The sequence below is a fragment of the Melanotaenia boesemani genome, chromosome 8 (assembly GCF_017639745.1).
Source record: "Melanotaenia boesemani isolate fMelBoe1 chromosome 8, fMelBoe1.pri, whole genome shotgun sequence".
Lineage (NCBI taxonomy): Eukaryota > Metazoa > Chordata > Actinopteri > Atheriniformes > Melanotaeniidae > Melanotaenia > Melanotaenia boesemani.
The window spans coordinates 12373744-12395162 of NC_055689.1; the positions used below are offsets into that span (position 1 = coordinate 12373744).

General features: G+C 37.1%; 1 protein-coding gene and 1 long non-coding RNA gene across 4 annotated transcripts in view; one reads left to right on the forward strand and one right to left on the reverse strand.

The window, feature by feature from the left end:
• Positions 1-21419, reverse strand: part of astn1 (astrotactin 1) — a 400574-nt gene that overhangs the window by 136927 nt on the left and 242228 nt on the right. The gene's annotated exons all lie outside the window — the stretch shown is intronic.
• On the forward strand, positions 4994-7941 carry LOC121644206. The gene is made up of 3 exons (XR_006011241.1): positions 4994-5413; positions 5801-5860; positions 7918-7941. It is a non-coding gene; the product is annotated as an uncharacterized LOC121644206 (long non-coding RNA).

Consider the following 21419-nt stretch of genomic DNA (forward strand, 5'->3'; position numbering starts at 1 on the left):
GCAACAGTATTTTTTCAGTCTTTAACATGTTTTTTCCTGAAAGGTCATGCATTGTAAAAATATTTAAATACATTTGCCCTTTTTAGATTTCTTTTAGTGTGCATTGTTATGGTAACATGGTTTTGTGTATATTGCCATGTTTATAGAGGTCAATACAATTTCCGTGCTTTCCCAGAGATAAAGGACTACTTTGAAATAAATAAATGATATTGTGTGTGGGTTTTTTTTTTTTTTTCTTGAAAGAAAACTTTTGCATTTTACTACATTGGTGGAAAATGATATGTATTTAAGTGTTCATAGTTAAACTTTTATTAACTAGCACTGGAAATCAGCCAAATTTTCATATGTAGTATTTCATTCATATCTTAAAATACAGTAAATTTACAATATTGGGTCATTTACTGTAGAATATACAATATTTAAATGTAAAATAATCACATGCAATATACTATATTTTCATAAAAATACAGTATATTACAGTATCTGAAATTACAGTAAAAAAAACTTTAATTATGTTTCAACAAGGTTACTGTTACAGTAACTGGCTGGCAACCCTGCGGCTAGTATTTTACTGTAAATTTAGCAGTTGTTTTCTTACAGTGTATGTATCCATACTGAGTGTAATTTAGACATAGAAACAATTACCCATAACACCATCCATCCATCCATCCATCCATCCATCCATCTATCCTCTATATCAACTTATTCCAATGAAGCGTAGTGGGGGAACTTATCCCAGCTGCTAGAAGCAATGTACACTCTAGACAGGTCACCAGTCAACTGACCAACATCTTTATGCAATTAGCGCATCTACTAAAATTGGCAAACACTGGACACATCCACTCAACAACATGAAGTTTAATAATTATCTATAAATATCATTTCTGTTGATTAATAAAGTAATTTTATTAAATCAAATTCATTATGCCACCAACTTTGATGATAACTTCTAAAGGCATAAATGATCAACTGCAGAAGGTCAGTCTTAAAACTTAAAAGGTGCCCTAACGTCATTGTTTAAAGAAGCTGGCAGACTGGAGTTGAAGCACAGTGCCAGACTGGAAGTGCTGGATGGCAAGAGTGGGTGTGCAGAGCCCTGATTTGGCAATGTGTTGTACCATGAAACACAAAGTATGCTCATTAAGTAAAAATGTAATAATAATATGCCAAATATATTAAAAAATGTGATTTATTTTAAGTGAGATAGTTAATGAATGAACCTAAAAAAATGATAAAAATATTAATGTTTTGCTGTTTTCATGGGGACATATTGTATTTTGTATTTTCTCCAAAGAATGTCCCACAACCTTCATCCAGCTCCATTTATTCAGGACCTTGTTCAAAAACCACTTGACAGTCATGTTTCCACACATTCTGGCCAAAGCTATTTTCTGTCTTTATTTTTTATTTTTAAAAACCAGACGGAAATAAGCTCCTGCCAAACCATCTATCAAGCAGTTCCTTCGTTCCACATGGAACACAGTCAGCTGACAAATTGCTCATATTTCAGCAAGAATGCAAGGTCCTTTTTTCTGATCATGTACCTGCAGTTGCTAACACTGTGCAGATCTATTTATTATATCACAATTTAAAATCTATAAATAATACAGTGTAGATTGTGTTCACATTTCAGTTACTAGACAAAATATTCAACAAGAAACGGTCCTGTACAAGTAACACACATTTCTTGTCGCCTCCATCCTTTGATGTTTACAAGTATGATATAAAGTAAAGGGATTTCACCTGCTCCATATAATGAATTTCCATCTGTCGCTGGGGCTTATCAGTTAAACTTGTTATACCGCTTCATGTAAGACGTTGTTTCTCTATATCGTGAATAGAATGTCAGGCTTCATCTGACAGTGAAGACAGCAGACTTTGCTTTTGGAATAATCTCATTTCAGTCGTGTTTGTCTGAAGTTAATTCATGAGATTTTTTTTTTTTTTATCACACCTTTTGACGTGTGAGAAACTAAGTGGAAAGCTTCGGAGAATGTGTTCTAGAAACTACCATCATTGCTCCATCATCCTCTCCAGCACAAACTTCTCATCTGCTTGCTTTTGAACTGCACACACACAGCACATTATCTCTTGTTTTATGTGAAAATGAAGGTAACCTGGAGACACAAAACCTTTCTTTTTGTTGGTTTTGTGAAATCCAAGTGTCCACATGTGATTAGCTCTGTAACATACCCTATGCAGCGGTAAGACCGTCCCACATCACTCACCTGGTGTCACAGCTTAACTACTGACGACTGTCTGATGGGTCAAATTCAAATCATGTTGATTATGCTGGTAATATTTCCAGTTAATATCTGTTTGGGGTGCCTTATAAATGTGCATTTTTTTGGCCCATGTTATCTGGCAGTTTTTACTGCCAGTCTAACTTTAGTGATTCATACAAGTTCAAAATGAATGAACTTAATAAGAAAAGGGGACAAAAGAATTAACTGCTCATTGATGTGTAAATGTAGAAATTTGGTTTAGTGGCAGCTAATAAGCAATTATAAGAGCTCTGCAAATACTAAAACATAGTTTAAACAATTAGAGATGTCAAAAGTTTAAAAGTTTAATTATGTTAACACTGTAAGATATATATTTTTTGTTGGACTTAGTGCACAACACTAGCTATCAATGCAACAGCTATAGATTTTTCCTTCAGTTCATATGAGGTGATGTCAGACAGCTTACCGTATTCTTTGCTGAACATTAAAGGAACCTGCCCTGACTATTTGTGGGACTACTTTGCATCCCCCATGATGAGACAATTAAATGATAGGCTAACACAAGCAACAAAGAGGACTTATATGGAGTCTGACGGCTACTCCTCAGGCAGAGCAAGAAGGCGTAAGTTACTGTCCACCAGGAATAATTCTATGCTCTTGGGCCACTAGCACTTTTCCTTGTAGCTTGATAGTTTCTAATTTCTTGATGACTGGTGAAGTGATAAGTGTGGTTTTAAAACTTTCATTCATTAAATGAGGGGTGAAAAAAAAAAGGTTTGACATACCCAAACCATGTTAACACAGCAAAAACACAGCATTTTGAGGCGCACAGAAAAGTTCATAGGAGATTAGTAAATAGTGGAGTGGGACTAAGTCAGTATTAGAGATACAACTGTCATAAGTCCAGAGGATATTATTGCTTATAGACTGACCTTTCCATTAGTAACAAGCAGTGTGTTTTATTAGTCTTTTAAAAGTTACAGGCTCTTAAGTGACCCTTATTTCTTGTGCACTTGTGTTGGAAATTGTCTTTTTGTGGGATTATAAATACAGTGGAAAACTAAAAGAAGCAGTGATACAACCAATGTTTGTTGTTCTCTTTTACACACACACACACACACACACACACACACACACACACACACACACACACACACACACACACACACACACACCCACACCCACACCCATACAGAGAGATGAATCATGCGGCGTCAAAACACAGATCACAGTAAAGTGGCTTGATTGTTAATTAAAATGGGCTGAATGCAGGCAGCAGATTAGAAAGTTGGCAAAGCGGCTGCTTTTAGACATTTGTGAAGACACTGAGGGATGGTCGAGGATTTAGAGCTAAGATGTCCCAGCTGACTTGACAGATATTTCTCCAAATGTCCTTGATATCTTCCTCTCTTCGCGCTAACTCTTTCCTTCTCACTTCCTGTCTCTCTATAGAAAAGATATTTTTGTCACATGTCCTCATTAAATCATAAACCAGCCAGACTTTGTAAGTTGAGAACATGCCTTCAAAGAACACACAAACTGTTGTACATGAAGAAGCACAATACACCCATAGGGTCTGCTTAATCCATAGTTAATAAAAAATAGATGGCTTTGACCAGCAAACTCTAACAGTTTGCCAGTTGGTACAAATCCCCTAAAACATTGATGCTTTTTGGAGAAAAATGTCATTCTTTCTTGTGGAATAACCAATGAAAGTCAAAATTGTAATGGATGATCTCTTTTGTGTGTGTTTGTGTACGAAATTGTACAGTATGCCAGCTCTATACATTTTTTTATTTATTTCAGTGTAGAATATTGTTTATAGACTGTATATAAAAAATGGATGGTGCCTCCGTGACGTCACCCGTAGGTTTCTGAAGAGCTGAATTGAAGCTCATTGGGCGGTTCCCACTGTCGCCATCTTGGCAGCATCACGCATGTGATTATTCCCAGAAAATCCAAATATGGGCATGAGGGTGAAGCTGAGAGGGGGACCGTGAAGGTGGGGGTGGATGATTGACACCCATCAAACTCCGAGCTGCCTGTAGCTAAGAGCTAACCAAGCTAACCTGAAGCTAACGGTAGCTAACCTACTAATGGAGGTAGGCAGGCTAAAGCTAAGGCGCGCCCTTAGCCGGCTAAAAAAAAACGCGGTTGTGCTGCACTCTCCCTTGTTGCCGTAGATATTGCGATACCTGTCAGTCAATAGGGCACACCTCTAGTTAAGCCGAATTTGTCATGTCATGTCAATTGTCATGAAGGTAAACTTGACCTATTAATCCTAAAATGTTTTTTGTACCAGACTTTAAACATGTTTTTTCTGCTGTGAAGTTGGTCTTTTTAACATAGGAGTCTATGGGGACTGACTCTGTTTTGGAGCCAGCCCCTAGCGGATGAGGGGTGAACTGCAATTTTTTGCATTTCCGCATAGGCTTCACATTTTACCGCGGAGGTTGCCGCTTGATATCTTTAATCCAAAAGGCTCACAGTATAAATTCTGATATTAGTAAAATATATCAAGATGGCTTTAGTTACTTAAGATCTGAAGTTCTTGTGTATAAACATAACTCAGCGCTGAACCTACAAACTATTTTGATATTTAATCTGACTGAAAAAATGAATGGTAAATGGACAGTACTTATATAGCACTTTTCACACACGCAATCATACAGCTCTCCTTAGGAGTTATCCACAGAGTGCTACCTATCATTTACACACATCGGAGGCAACGTGGGGATCAGTGTCTTGCTCAGTGATACTCTCAGGGGCGCCGTATGGGGGGGAAAAGTTAGGAAGATTCCAAGGGCCCACGACTTGATAGGGGCCCATTGAGATATAAAAATATATAAGAAAATTATTAAGCATTATCTAGAAATAATAGCTATTTTTTCAAGTATAATGAGAAAATGTAGCAGTAAAATAAATTGCCACTCTGTTCTAACTTATTTTTCAGTAGTAAAATGATAAAAAAAAAAAATTGTTATTGACGGCCACCTCCATAAAACTAAATGGTTTGGTCCTGGCTGTAATAGCGCATCAGTTTGAATGAACCTGTCGGAAGCATCGAATATTAAAAATGCAGCGAGGGAAAAATAAGTCGGGTTTTCAAAAAAGGAGAGAGCGAAAGGAGCGAAATGAAAGACAGAAGAGAGGATGCCAATATGTGACCCATTTTTTCACCAAGAAAGGTGAGGTTGAGATTAACCTGTTGCTCATAAGCTAGCTACCTACAAGCTAATTTAGTCCGCTCCCTCTGAGGTCAGAGGCATCGCCTGGATGATGCCTAGTGATGCGCGAGCCGACGGTTCGCGAGTTACCTTGGAAAAATAAAATAAAATCTTTAATCAAACCAAGCTTCTTTAGCGTTTATAGTAAACTCATCGTATGTCTGTAGATAATCCAGTGGGCGAGTAGCCTGTTTAATCCACAAAGCTCACAGGGTTGACACTTCACAAACTTTCACAACAAGACCAGGCAAGATGAAAATGCGACAGACCTCAGAGGGAGTACATTTTAGTAAGATATCTATATTAAATTAGTTTTCCTTTCCTTACCCCTTCAAAATATTAAAACAGATGAGCCAGCAGCAGCCCCATCTCCACATAACCCGTCCCCCACCTGTCCCAATGAAGAAGGTGAGCAATGTTCAAAGAGTTATATTGAAACTAAGCAGTGATGTTGAGTGCATCCTTAAACAGATTTTATCCTTGTTGAATAATATGATGTGGTGGGTGGAAAGAAAAAAAAAAAAAAAAAAAAAAAAAAAAAAAAAATATATATATATATATACAGTCATGGACAAAATTGTTGGTACCCTTCGGTTAATGAAAGAAAATATCACAATGGTCACAGAAATAACTTGAATCTGACAAAAGTAATAATAAATAAAAATTCTATGAAATTTAACCAATGAAGGTCAGACATTGCTTTTCAACCATGTTTCAACAGAATTATTTAAAAAAATAAACTCATGAAACAGGCCTGGACAAAAATGATGGTACCCCTACAAAAGACTGAAAATAATGTGACCAAAGGGACGTGTTAATCCAAGGTGTGTCCACTAATTAGCATTACAGGTGTCTACGATCTTGTAACCAGTCAATGGGCCTATATATAAGCTACAGGTAGTCACTGTGCTGTTTGGTGACATGGTGTGTACCACACTCAATATGGACCAGAGGAAGCAAAGGAAAGAGTTGTCTCAGGAGATTAGAAAGAAAATTATAGACAAGCATGTTAAAGGTAAAGGCTATAAGACCATCTCCAAGCAGCTTGATGTTCCTGTGACTACAGTTGTACATATTATTCAGAAATTTAAGATCCATGGGACTGTAGCCAACCTCCCTGGACGTGGCCGCAGGAGGAAAACTGATGACAAATCAAACAGACGGATAATACGAACGGTAACAAAAGAGTCCAGAAAAACTTTTAAAGAGAATAAAGGTCAACTTCAAGCTCAAGGAACATCAGTGTCAGATCGCACCATCCGTCGTCGTTTGAGCCAAAGTGGACTTAATGGGAGACGACCAAGGAGGACACCATTGTTGAAAACAAATCATAAAAAAGCCAAACTACATGTTGACAAGCCACAAAGCTTCTGGGAGAATGTCCTATGGACAGATGAGACAAAAATGGAACTTTTTGCCAAGGCTCATCAGCTCTATGTTTACAGATGGAAAAATGAAGCATATGAAGAAAAGAACACCGTCCCTACTTTGAAACATGGAGGAGGCTCTGTTATGTTCTGGGGCTGCTTTGCTGCATCTGGTACAGGGTGTCTTGAATCTGTGCCGGTACAATGAAATCTCAAGACTATCAAGAGATTCTAGAGAGAAATGTGCTGGCCAGTGTCGGAAAGCTTGGTCTCAGTCGCAGGTTATGGGTCTTGCAACAGGACAATGACCCAAAACACAGCTAAAATCACCCAAGAATGGCTAAGAACGAAACATTGGACTATTCTAAAGTGGCCTTCTATGAGCCCTGACCTAAATCGTATTGAGCATCTTTGGGAGGAGCTGAAACATGCCGTCTGGAAAAGGCTTCCTTCAAACCTGAGACAACTGGAGCAGTTTGCTTATGAGGAGTGGACCAAAATACCTGCTGAGAGGTGCAGAAGTCTCACTGACAGTTACAGGAATTGTTTGATTGCAGTGATTGCCTCAAAAGGTTGTGCAACAAAATATTAAGTTAAGGGTACCATCATTTTTGTCCAGGCCTGTTTCATGAGTTTATTTTTTTAAATAATTCTGTTGAAACATGGTTGAAAAGCAGTGCCTGATTTTCATTGGTTAAATTTCATAGAATTTTTATTTATTATTACTTTTGTCAGATTCAAGTTATTTCTGTGACCATTGTGATATTTTCTTTCATTAACCAAAGGGTACCAACAATTTTGTCCATGACTGTATATATATATATATATATATATATATATATATATATATATATATATATATATATACCGTATATTGTATATAAAAGAAAAAAATGGCATAGGGCCCCGTATGAGTATGTATGTGTATATATATATATATATATATATATATATATATATATAATGTGTGTGTATATATATATGTGTGTGTATATATATATATATATATATATATATATATATATATATATTTAAATATATATATAATATACACACACACACACTCATACGGGGGCCCTATGCCATTATCTTTCATAGGGCCCAGATTTCCTGGCGGCACCCTTGGATACTCTGACATGTAGTCTGGGGAAGCTGGTATCGAATCACTAGTCTTCCAACTGGCCTCCTGAGCTACAGCTGCCCCGAAATAAAAATAAAATAATCTGGGAAAAGAGAAAAATGCAGGGATGTGATGAATGCTCATTAAAATACATTTAACAGATAATTCCCAAAGAAGGAAATTTGTGAACAAACTACATAAAAAAACAACAACAAAAACAAGACTAAACAGAAGGAAAGGAACAGAAAAAGTAAACAACAAAAAGAACAAACAAGTCAGAATGCTCTTTTTCTGACAAGATTAAAACCAGAAGGTGGAGGAGAGGGAGGTTAAGTGATGGAAAGGAGGGAGAGAGCGATGATACCAGGCTGGCTAATGCTCTTCGCCTCCATCTTCTCCTCCACACATTCCCACCAAGGAGAATAAAATGTTTAAATTTCATCTGTGGGATGACCTTGACTGGCTGAGAGGAGAATTAAATTTCTGTGGAGAAGAATGGTTATTCCAGTGGCCAAAGTGGGACAGATCATGTAGGACATGATTAAAAACTACAGAGCAACGCTGGAAAGGCTGCAATAAACTCTTTAGAGAAAGCACCAGTATTTTTTTTACATGAAGCACTGCTTTTTTATTTTGTTCATTAGATTTTTTTATGCTAAAATATATCTCCATCCATCATGTACCTTCGCTCAAAAAACACCTCAAGTTATGAGTCAACACCAAGCTGACTTATGATATCCTTAAGGCTTCCACTTTGGGTGAAATAAACTGGTCTACAACGGCTGGTTTTGCTGAACGAGGGGAATAACTCACAGCTGTCTCACAGATAGCATGTTTAAAGCCGCAAGCGCTTCCTTTGTCTGTGTATTGTGTTTGTGTGAATATACTGATATCGCTGTGAAAGCACGTGACCATGACCATCTCACATCTTAATTATGCTCATTTCCCAATCTGAATGAAGGATTTCATTTGGCTATAAAGATATATCCGGCTGCTAGTCAGACTGAATGATTTGATGGTTGGTGCACTCATAAAAATGGCAGACTGCCTGCAAGCTAAAGTGAAAAATTGGAATACAAAAATAGGTGATTTTCATATCAGCTAATATAAATGAGAGAAAGAAGCTTTGGAGATACACTCATCTGTCCAAAAAGACATTTATGCAAACCCTGCAAAAAAAAAAAAAAAAAAAAAAATTCTTGACTTTATTCTGCAACATACTAAATCTGGATATAGAAGATTTGATCACTACAGAACATTTATTTTTCTTATCCTTAGTTTGCTCTCTATTTGCCCAAAATACACTATGCATATCAATGCTTTGTCATAAATGTGACAAGTAAGACCCCAACACAGGACTAAGGTGACTGAACCGAAGTGATGGTTTATTGTGGAGAAACAAAAAGTGCTGCACAAGCAGGAAATCCGAGTCAATAAAAGATTAAACTCAGAAAAGAACAAAACTTACTGTCTAACTGAACCAAGCAAGGCAACTGACGACAAATATAGCTAGTAACATGATGACGATGATGGCAAACAAGAAGCAACTAGATGCAGTAGGAACAGGAAGTAAATCAAACAGAATACACAAAAGCAAAGATTTAACAAAATAAAACAGGAAACAAGACAGAGACTCAAAAGCAATAAAAAGCAGAAACTAAAGAACAGGCTACAGTAGCAAAAACAAAAGCTTCTTTAGTAATGCAGTTGTACCAAGTCAAACTTCAGGACAATAAAGCTGATCTTATCTTATACAATCCACAGGTAACAACGACCATAACCACCTAAAATTTTCTACAACAAAGCAATGAATACTAACTGTGAGGAAACCTGAAATGATGGAAACTACTAACTTTGATAACTTTTCTTTAGATTAGTGTTACTAAAATGCAGATCAACCTCATCTAGTCTGTTAGACAAACATTTAAGAGCAGTGTATGTCATTTAAACTATTTTATTATTTTAAAGAAAAGCTACGTAATTGTGAAGTAAACATGATTTGTGATCCAGATTAGGAAGAAGAGTTTTCTCACTGAAAAGCTCATACACAAAATGTTTAGGGTGACTGCATCTTGGCTTTACCTACCGTCATCACCTATGGACTCTAAATATGCTTTTAAAGAAACAACAAATAAATACATATAATATGTTAAAAAAAAAAAAAAACTTCAAGTGCTAATACCTTTAAAACCGAATATAAAATAAATTAATAATGTATTACAAGAAAAAAAATTGAGAGATGGCTCACAGACATGAACCAAGACCAATACAAGACTCCAACCAATGCAAAGACAAACCAGGTTCAAATTACCCAGTAAATGTGTAACTGGGTCAGGGATAGTCTCAGTTTATTGCTGCTGATTTCAGGTCTGTGTTTATAAGGCCAACACCCAAAGTCTGTGTGGTAGCCTCTACTCTTCCATCTCTAATAACTTAGACTGCCAGTGCGGGATAAATTTGACTTTAAAGAATATGAATAAATTATTGTACTTTCTCTGACTTGGCGCTGGCTCTAAGAACATTATTACCCGCCCCAGCTGTTAATTAATTGATAATGCATCCTGCTGGTACATGTGTTTGTGCTCTCTGTTAGGGTCTGTTCAGGTCGACTGCATTTTTGATTGGAACTAATTATCCATGGTTGTATACGGGATGTTTAATATATGCACATCGTATTTGGGTAGTTTGTATTCAGGTACCAAATAGTGCTTCCATGAGGACTTCTACTCTGCACACCCACCTCCTCTGTATCTAAGTGTCTTGGATGCAGAACAAGAACATCACTTTTACTAGTAGTAATTATTATGTAGGAATCATGGTTTAAAGTGTCAGTATTTTGTTGTCACATTATTGGGGAGCATGCAGTACCCATCAGATCTTCACCTTCCCAACTAGACCAGCTTCTGTTCGACGTCATCACAGATGTGCGTGCGAATCTTGAGGACAGAAAGCAGAATCCTAAACAAAGGCGACAAAGCAATAAACTGTACCTAGTGGCAAAGATGATGGATGGAATGGTTCGACACTGAGGGAGAATTACAGAGTTTTGCCATGAGCAGAAGAAATATTGTGGATACAAGCCAGTAAAATAGCAAGCTAAGGTGCTGCGAGTCACAAAGACAACAAAGTGTCTGCAGAGTCAACTTAATGTTTCAAAATAGACTTTATCTCTTAGGGATTCTAATTAAATGCATATAAGGATATTCACATAGATTTTATTTTGTTTAAACACTGGACTTGTTAATGACATTTATCACTGGGATATGGTAATTTGCCAGTATATTCGGTAATGGATTAAATGTAGGATGTAAACAACACACACTTCAGCAGCCGTAAGCGCACAGAAAAAAAAAAAAATCATGGACTGTGTCTATTTTTAGGCATGTTGCTACTTCCACCTAAAAGGGCCATAACTCAGTTATATTCTAACTGATTTCCAAAGAGCTTGGTTTGTTAGAAAGAATAGACTTTTAATTATATTGTAGAAGCCTGGTTTATTAAATATGGATGTTTTTCTTCCCAAAAATACTTTGAAGATCAGTATATTTAGTAAAGAATGCTACTTCTTTGACATTAACTTTATATCAACTTCCTCTAAAAAGTCAAGTTTTTCATGCTGCAATCTGTTTTTACCTTTTAAAATAAAGACTTCACTCTCAAAAGAGACATGATTAGTTTCTGCTTGGTTCTATAGCATTTTGGACTCCTACACACTGACTGAAAATCATTAGAGCTCTGCTGCATCAGGAAAACTAAACCCAATTTATTGGCCTTGCTCAGCTAAGAAGTGCTTCTTCTCCTGACACGATGTATAATGTGTGCTTTTGTGTGTGTATCAATACGTTAGGCAGCTGGGTCAGCTTAAACGACAGAGAAAAGAAAAACAGGCATCAGGTAAGTCTTCAAAGCACCAAAAGTAAGTAAGTAAAAAGTCCTCGGTGAGAAAGCAAAGCGACCAGAGAGAGGAAGAGTCTCAGGGAAGTTTGTTAATCTTTTATCAGCGTCTTTTGTCCTGCTCAACACTGAAATAAAATATCTGCCCTTGACAGGGGGCGAAACCTTCATTACAGCCTTTTTAAAATTCTCCTGCTCCCCAACTTCACATCATCTTCAGAAGTAGATGAAATCTGACTCATAATGTCTCGGTACCAGAAGTGCCTCTTTTGTCTTTATTTTCACATAATCATGTGCTAATGTGATTTGTGTAATCCTGCAGCATGGAAACTAATGCAGCCCTGCCTTTGTCTTTCCTTATGAGGTGAGAAGTCTGCGATTGTGCCGACAAGGCACCATGTCGGCCAGTTTTATGGCAGAACAAGTGGACAATCTGTTTCTTGTCTTTGACTTTAACTTAAGCTGTTGGAGTGGTTCCCCTTCGCTACACCTGACGCCTTGACTGAGACTCTTTCCTGTCCCTCTGCAGCAGAACTCAAACACATACTTGTGCACTTAGATGCATACATAAAAAATATGAATGGGGAAAGATTTTTTTTTACTTAAGCAAGAGGAGGGATTTCCGCAAGCACTTTTAGAAAGGACATTTTTGAGTTAGTAGATATCTACTCCACGTCTATCTGAAATTGTCTGGTGACTGAACAAGCAGAGTACATTTATCACCCTCCTTCCTCTGCAGAGGAGATGACATATCCTCCAACACCTCCACCCACACCTCCTTGGATCTCCTCTGCTGCCACGTATCACAGCTCCTCCAGTGTTCACCTCTTCTCCACCGCACCTTCGCTGTTTGTCCTCCTCCTTGTCAAACCCATTCTCTGCTATTTATAATCTGTTCGTCTCACCTCTCCCTGCAGGTCTCAGCAATCTTCTATGCCTCCCTCGCTGGGAAGGGTGAGCTTCCTTCATCCAGCTCTCCTGTCAAATTTTATTTTTTTTTTATCTAATGACTCCAACAAACACCTAACTCCTCTCACCAGACACTCTGGCTCCTTTTCATCTTTTAAATTAAACAATTTATCCAACTGAACTGTGAGGAAGCTGTTAACAAAACAGTTATATAAAATCAGAGCTTGTTTTTTTGTATTACAAAGTTTTATGTCATTACCTATTGCTATTTATATAAAATTATAAGTTTTCTGGAGTTATTTAGGAAATGTATGTAGAGACATATATCGGCTTAGATTCTTCCAGTGTGAAACCCAAATGCTGCACTAGTATGGGGGCATTTTTCTATCTTTAATCAAGAGCGCAATTGTTTGCTTTGAGAGCAAGATTTCTGGTTTTCACCCTCAAATATCATCTTGCTCTCTCTCAAAACTCTGCTCTCACACTCAAAGTCCCTCTTGCTTTCAAATATATCGTTCTTCCTTTCAAAACTCTGCGCTCAGACTTGGTCTCTTTCCCTCACACTCAGACACTTTCTCTGCTCTCTCAAAACTTCTTCTCTTGGATATTTTTTCCTATCTTGGGATGCTGAAAGAGCTGTCTGTCAAACCTCCTTCAGCCAATAAAATACGAGATAATTTGAGCAAATCGTCCTCACCTTCTTCAGGGTGCGCTTGTTTTACTTGACACAGTGACTCCACACTTTTAGCCCACATTTTGTTTGAACATAAACTTTTTAATAGTGACTAATTATCATTTTATGTTTTATATAACAGTGTCTCATTAATAAAACAAATAAGTTGTTTCTAATAGTTTTCTATATTGTACAGTGTAATAATAATGATTAGCAAAGAAAACTCAACATGTTACGTTTCTGTCAGAGGGGGCGGGGCTATTTTCAAAACTTAACATATCCCATGTCCAAAGGCTCATGGGAGATGCCGATTTAGCTGCAATTTAACCTGTTTTTTTATTGCTTTGCTATAAATTTGAGTTTTCTGCTTTAATTCCTGTGTTATGTTAACAATTAGATAATGTTATAAAGTTCTGCCCTCTTTGAATTTTAAACTTGGCACCATGAATGAAAAGGACGGTACAGGAAAAGAAATCCACCACCAGCATCTAATTTTGTACATTGTGTAATGATAAAAATAAATTATAGTAATTGACACAAAGTCTGCAGAGTTTTGAAAGGAAGAACAATATATTTAAAAGCAAGAGAGACTTTCTGAGTGTGAGAGCACAGTTTTGAGAGTGAGCAAGATGATATTTGAGCGTGAAAACCTGAAATCTTGCTCTCAAAGCAAACAACTGTGCTCTTGATTAAAGATAGAAAAATACCCCCATAGACTAGCTGATGAAATACTCACTTACCAAAACGACGGGACGCTGTGAAAAATGTAAATGAAAAGCAGAGCGCAAAAAGTTGCAAAGCCTTTGATATGTTTCAGTATTCATTTCAATTCATGGCGCATAAGAGTGTGTCATGAATCCACATATTTAAAGCCTTTTTTATCAAATGTTTTGCAATGCCATCTCCAAATGCAAAAGGGCAAAATCTGAAATTAAATGTGATATTCTTTCTTAGGAACTTTGCCCATTTGAGATGGACTGAGGCAGTGTGGAAAAGTGTCCTGCAGTGTAATGAATAACAATTTAAAATTCTTTTTGAAACTCATGGGCTCCAGGCTAATGTGGAAAAGGAGCATCTGTTTGACATCAGCACCCAGTTCAACAACATCTGTAACTATAGGGGGTGTGTTATCAAATGTGGCAATGCACATCTGTGGGGGCTGTGGGTATGCAAGCATCCATGCAGAATCTTTTTCAGAGAAGACCTTGCTTACACTGTTTCAGCAATACCAAACTACATGCTGCACATATTACAACAGCAAGGCTCTGAAGTGAGTGTCTAGTGGCTCAACAAGCCTGCAGTCAAGACCTGTCACCCACCAAAAAATAAGGCAAAGGAAAGTCAAGCCTGAGGGCAACTCAAATCCTGTGGAAAACATGCCACTGCCACATTTTAATGTGTCACAGATTTCACATTTCAAACTAATCACCAACTTTATTGTTTAACAACAAGATTGACTGACTGATTGCAGTCGGGTTTTATTTAACTTTTACAAGGTTACCAATATTACTGCAAAACAAGGAAGCATTCATGTGTTTTACTGTTCAGGACAGGGATGCTTCATTAAATAAAGAATGGCTTCAGGCAGCCATGTTTAGGGCAAATATTTGCACTAATATTCGATGGAAAGCTTATGAGAATTTTGGCTTCCACCTAATGTACAAATAACAGTGGAGGACTCTGGAGACCTTCACTTGGACCTGAACATGGAGAATATTTATAGCAGACTTTATAGCCCACAGCTACAGGCTTGCTGGATGACATTTCTCCAGAACACATTTCACATTTTCTGACTCTTATTCCTGGCTTAACTTAACGGTGTTACACTTGAAGAAAAAGCAGCCAATGGGGAAACACACCACTCTGATCATATATGTACAGCTTAGCTGGTAATGAAGCCAGTTGAAGCTTAACTTCCACACATCTGAACGCTGCTGTTATAAAAGCAGAGTAGCAAAGACCAAAAGCAAAGACTGCTGCAGATTAACGTTATAAATTCCTCTTGAGCTTAACTATCCTTTGATTGCTGTATGGATAAAAATGATTCATTGTGTAGCAGCCATTAGACATGGGATTTGCATTTATCATTAAACTATTGGAACAGATTTCAATACTCTTGTGAAAAGTTCAGTAAGTTGAGAATCATCACTTGTTCAAGACTCCTGAACTGCTGCCTGCATCTTCAATCAAAACTTTCACTGGAAGTTGTTTTCCCCAGTTTGGGAAAACAACCCAATCATTGTATAGGTCTGTTAAAGTATAGGGATAAAGTATAGGGACAAACATTTAGTCCTTTACTTCTGGCAAATGTGTGTGTAGCTGTTCAAACTGGGAAAAAATAATGCGTAAAAGAGTCACTGAGTGTTTAAAGCAGAATCTACATGTATGCCGTACCGTGCAAATACCATTCAATGTTACTTTATAAAAACTTTCATTTGTAACATACCAACTCATCCAGTATGCTACAGTTTAATTCCATTTTACTCTACTTTTTAACCCTGCACCTGTTTTAACTTTGCAACTCAGAGCATTAATAACAAACATGTCTAAGACCTCATTGCTTAAAAGTGCCCTAAATAATGTGATAATGCACAAGATTAAAGAGGATGAAGAGTACAATGGGAGGCAGTTTGTCAGGAATCAACAGTGAGTGCTGTGTAATTCCCAGCTGGTAACCTGGCAGGGCAGCTGGTGCTTATCAGAGGTGTTTGTGTGGGTGTATCAGGGTCACATAGGTCGCGGCCAGTTGTGAATTATTTTTCCCATGTCTTTCCTGCTCTTCTTCACCACTGTCCTCTCCCTCCACCTACACTCCATTCTCGTTCCCTGAAGCAAGACTTTGTCCACTTCTTCTTTGTTAAAATGACAAACCCTAATAGAATAAATAAGGTACCTATTTTTACCTGGCTTCTGGCAGGGTGATCACACCCACAACCCATACCAGCACGAGAGACACCGGAGGTCGGAAAAGAGCTGACGCCTGACTCGGTGGGGGAGGGCACCAAGCTCGAGGAATGAGATCACTGTGATTTAATTGAGAGAGAAAGTTAGAAAGAGAAGAGGAAGAAAAATAGGACGAGCTTAAATTCAGCTTAAAAACGGTGTTGACTGTTTACTGCAGACACAGTTCGCTTGTGTCTAAAAATCTCTATCATTCATAATTTTAATTTGTTTGGACATTTGACAATTAATCAAGCTCTACAATGTCACCTTCAGCTTTTAAAGCACTTTTAACTGCTGCAGGGACGCCCTGACAAAACTCCAACATATCTCATTATTTTAAAGCTGTTTTCATACAAACTTGGTATCAGCCATTTTTCTGTTATTGGTCACTCAAAAAATTATAGACGAGGCTACCTAAATCTGCTCATCGTATTCACATCCAGCCACTAAGACAGCTGTAAATGAGCTAATCTCTACAGAGGAATGTTTTTAGATCTTAAGACACTATTTCAGGGAGGTCAAACTCCGGCCCTCAAGGGCCACAGTCCTCCAGGTTTTAGATGTTTCCCTGCTTCAACACAGCTGGCTTAAATAAATGGGTGATTGTGCAGACTCATTTAATTTGAACTGGGTGTGTTGAACTAGGCAAGTTTCTAAAACCTGCAGGATACTGGCCCTGAGGACTGAAGTCTGAGGTCTTGCACTAAATAAATATTTTTATTGTAGTTCTAAAACAGTTGATTGTACTAATACAATGATGGATTAAACCATTTATTGGCCAAACCAGGGCAGATTCAATTGTAATAACACATTTACATAACAAGCTAACAGGTTAGCTTGCCTGTTAGCAAACCTTGTTTTTAACTGTAAAGAATAGGTAGTAATTCACTATGTGTTTATCAAATAAATACAATTTGGTATGTAAAAGAACCCACACAGTCTATTAATAAAAAACTGCGTGGTTTTATTTACATACCAAATCCTTTTACCATATTATGGTAGCTATAAGGATTTTAAAAGATGCACCACTAACTGGGTAATATTAGTAGTCAGAAGACAAAGAATTTCTGAAAGAAAAAAAAAAAAAAATAGTCTCTAAATAAACCAGTTCCAGCTAGTAAGAAGTCCAAGCATTTTCTATTAACTGAACTTCCTCACAGAAACTGCTTCTAGCTGAAATACCTTTCAAATCAAATGCATTTTCTTGATGTAATAAATGGTTGCAACACGACCAGAGCGGCAGTTGCTTTCATGCTGCGTGTGTCTGATCTCTGGCGTGGTAATTGAGGTCATGTCTGACAATAGGAAACTTACATCAAAACCTAGTGCAGGGAAGAGAGTGCTATTAATCACCCAGACAAGGCATCATGACCAAACTCACACACACATGCAAACACACTGACTGACCATGGTTTAATGAGCTATAGCAGTGTCTACACAAACATGACCGATAAAGTAATGGAAGTCTGATCTTGTGTATTTGTATGTACACATTGAGTGTGTCGTTTTCAGGTTCCTGGGTCATTAGGAAACAACTGACGTAAGTCTTCAATTAACTTTACAGACCGTGGTGAACCAGGAGAGATTGTTTCTCCATCTGAGGTCTGGGTGGTCTGTCAAAATGTACCACCGATATTCTGGAGAACCCTTTTTTAATGTTATTTCTGTACTGGTAGAAAACTTATTCAGCAGGATTGGCTCTTCTAGGGCAAATTTAAATATGTTTTCCATTTAAAGCTGCTGTCACAATATTTGATTATGTAAGAAATATGTATTCTTCTCAGTCGGAAATGATTTAAACCAGATATTGAAACTCTCAGACTGCTGTTTGCAACAGGATGGCACTGTTTATTCACTGATACAGTCCAAATTTATTTTAGGAAGGATCTGACATACTAATCTTTTCTTTAGATGTGTTTGACACAAATATTTGACACATACATAACTAAGTCTAAAAACAACTGGTAGCAGCTGTGGCCCAATGAGCAGAGAAGTAGAAAATGATCAGCCTGGCTTCTCCCTGAATATGGAGGCAAGCTGCAGTCAGGCACATCTTGTATTTGGAGCAAAGGGTGAGGACATGGATCATCAAACTCTCCTGTGAGCTCATTACTCCCTGCAAAAGGGCAGGATGTTTTCAAGAAGCCAGGAAGAGATTAAGAAAGATGACTCTGATGTTACATTTTTGCCAATGGAATCAATTTCTTTTCCTAGAAATGGATGGTCCAGGGCCAAGCTGAAGCAGTTACCCACTTCCCACTCCCAAACAGGGAGAATCAGAGTTGACACAATCAGATTTTTAGTCCCATATGGTGTCTTAACATGGGGTATGATAGCTGCAGAAGGTGATTGTGTTTCTAAATGAATATCAGTTACTATAAGATGCAGTTACACTATGTTGATACTAACATTATTCAGATAATAGTGGTATGTGTTATGATACAAAAACATGCAAACAGACCTGAATTTAAAACAAGGTTTGCCTCCTAAAGGGCAGGATGTTTTCATTTGCCTGCTACATTTGAATTTGCTGCATAGCTCAACATTTTTGAAGCTTGACGTTACATGGCTGGGTAGATTTAAATTGTTATTGCTGGTTTTCCTTTCTAGTCAACTGACCTCTTGTCCCATGTTGCTTGATTGGTGTCATTTGTACGGGTTCCTGGGCTTTCATGTAATGATGCCTGCAAGGATCCAAATGGGCTTCTTCAACTAGTAGCACTGGTGTTCCTGACTGAGAATCACCACAGCGATGTAGGAGAACCACTTAAATGAGCTTCAACTTTGTTTTTTAAACTTTTTCAAACATATTATAATTTAACTTTGGCTGGGTATTTGATTATTCTGATTTAATAGCAGTTCATTTACAGATATTTATGTAACATTTTTCTTGAATATTAAAAGGTATTCTCAGATAACTAATTTTATAAATCACTACAATGAGGGTAGATTCATCTTGTTCAGCTTTGTGCGTTTCCGCGATAGACATGATTCTCTTGTTGTTATACCAGAGCAGGAGAAATACACCAGCTACTCCTCAGTGGAGCGAGAGTGCTTCTATATTCACCTCCCTGGGATAATTTAAAACCTGCTCATTTTTTACTTTTTGTGTCTGTTCAGTTTCAGCATGGTCTTTCTATGGCTTTTTTTTTTTTGTAAAATGAGCAACGTTGAAGTGTTAATAAAACGGATAAATTAATATGTGGATGAATCAAATTGATGTGTGTAAATATGTAAATATGTGAAGTTAATAAGAAATCTGCAGTTTTGAGTGATGTCACACTTGTGTAAAAGTTTCAGTGTCCCCTAACATTCCAGGGAATGTTGGCATAAATGTAAACATTATTATTATTATTATTATTATTATTATTATTATTATTATTATTATTATTATTATATACATTTTATTTTGAAAATAAGTTTTATTACATGTTTCTATTCATAATTGAGAATGAAAAATTTAAATAGGAAATCCGTTTTATCTCAAAAATAAAGCTATTTTGTTTAAAATGTTTTTTTTTTTAAATTACCAACCCAAGAATGAATTAAATTAGAAAAGCAAAGCTTTTTTATTTTTTTATTTTTTATGTTTAGGTTCTGTTCTTTCATTTAATTTATCCAGAGTTTACAGACTCCTAACACAACATTTTCCATGGCCCTTCATATGATCAAAAAAGCTGGCAACTTATTTATTATATTCTGGCAGGGAACAAGTTAAAGGAAATAAACAAATTTACTCTTTAAAGAAAAAATGTCAGTGAAGCAGTGATTTGAGAGAAATTAAATACAATTCAACTATTTTGTTATATAATAGAAGCTATAAATAATCTCTCTATATTAAATCTCTCAGGAAACTAAAACTGCCCCTTGGTAATTCTTTGCAATTCAAGGATGTTAACTAATAAACTAGTTGATGCAGCAATGTCACCTGTAGTTAAATGAATAGTTGAGAGTCAGTGTCACTTGAAAATCTAAAATCTGTTTCTTCAAACAATGTAATCCAAGTATGATGTGAGTGGCTTCTTTTTGGTTGATTTCTGTCTTTAGGATACTCCTGTCAGAGGCATTACCCCTGTCTTCCTCACACAGTCGATGTATCGTGCTTGTTGTAGGACTTTATACGTTTTTTATGTTCTGACTTTGCAGAGTTGGCAAACTGGTGCGTGACCACAAGCGCAATACATGAAATACATGGCAAGATAACATATTTGCCATATAAAATCCAAAAGCATTTCATGTTGGGAGCAGCACAAGAGTTTTTTTTTGTCAAGATCAGCAGCTGATTCCACATCTTTTGTTCATCATAAATTTGGAGCTGTTGTGTAAAAAGAGGATAAAAAAAAGAAAGAAAGAAAGAAAAAGCATTTCAAAGCTTTTTCCTTTGCTTAGCTTGAAAAAAGGAATTACAACAGGCTGCTTAGTGGACACAGGTAGATGACTACCCACGCAGCTTTGTCCTCGTGGTGTTGTTATGGTAACAACAGGCTCATGCAAACTCTCTCTTTTTACCAATTCAAAAACATTAAAAGAATTAAAAGTTTTGTCTCCCAAAAAGATCAGGAAAAAATCACCCATGTGATCATCTTCAGTAGACTGGATTACTGTAATGTTTTTTTAAATTGGACTTCCCAAAAGCAGCATTAAACAGCTGCAGCTCATCCAGTCTTGACCACAACTAAGAGATCTGAACACATCACACCAGTGACAATATCTTCACACTGGTGCCAGTCAGTCACAGAAAAGATTTTAAAACTCTACCGATCATCTACAAATCACAGAACAATTTAGGCCCAGAATACTGTGATGCGTTCAGAGAATATAATCCTAGCAGAGCTCTTAGATCCAAGGACCCAGGTCAGCTAGTCCAGACTAAACGTGGAGAAGCAGCATTTCGCTGCTATGCTGCAAACAAGTGGAACAAACTGCGAGTGCAGATTAAAATTTCACCAGCTGTAAACACTTTTAGATCAAGGTTCAAGACATATCTTTTCTAATGGGTCTATGCATGAAATCTGCATGGTAACTTTAAACAGATTTTAAGATTTCGATTTTAAGATGATT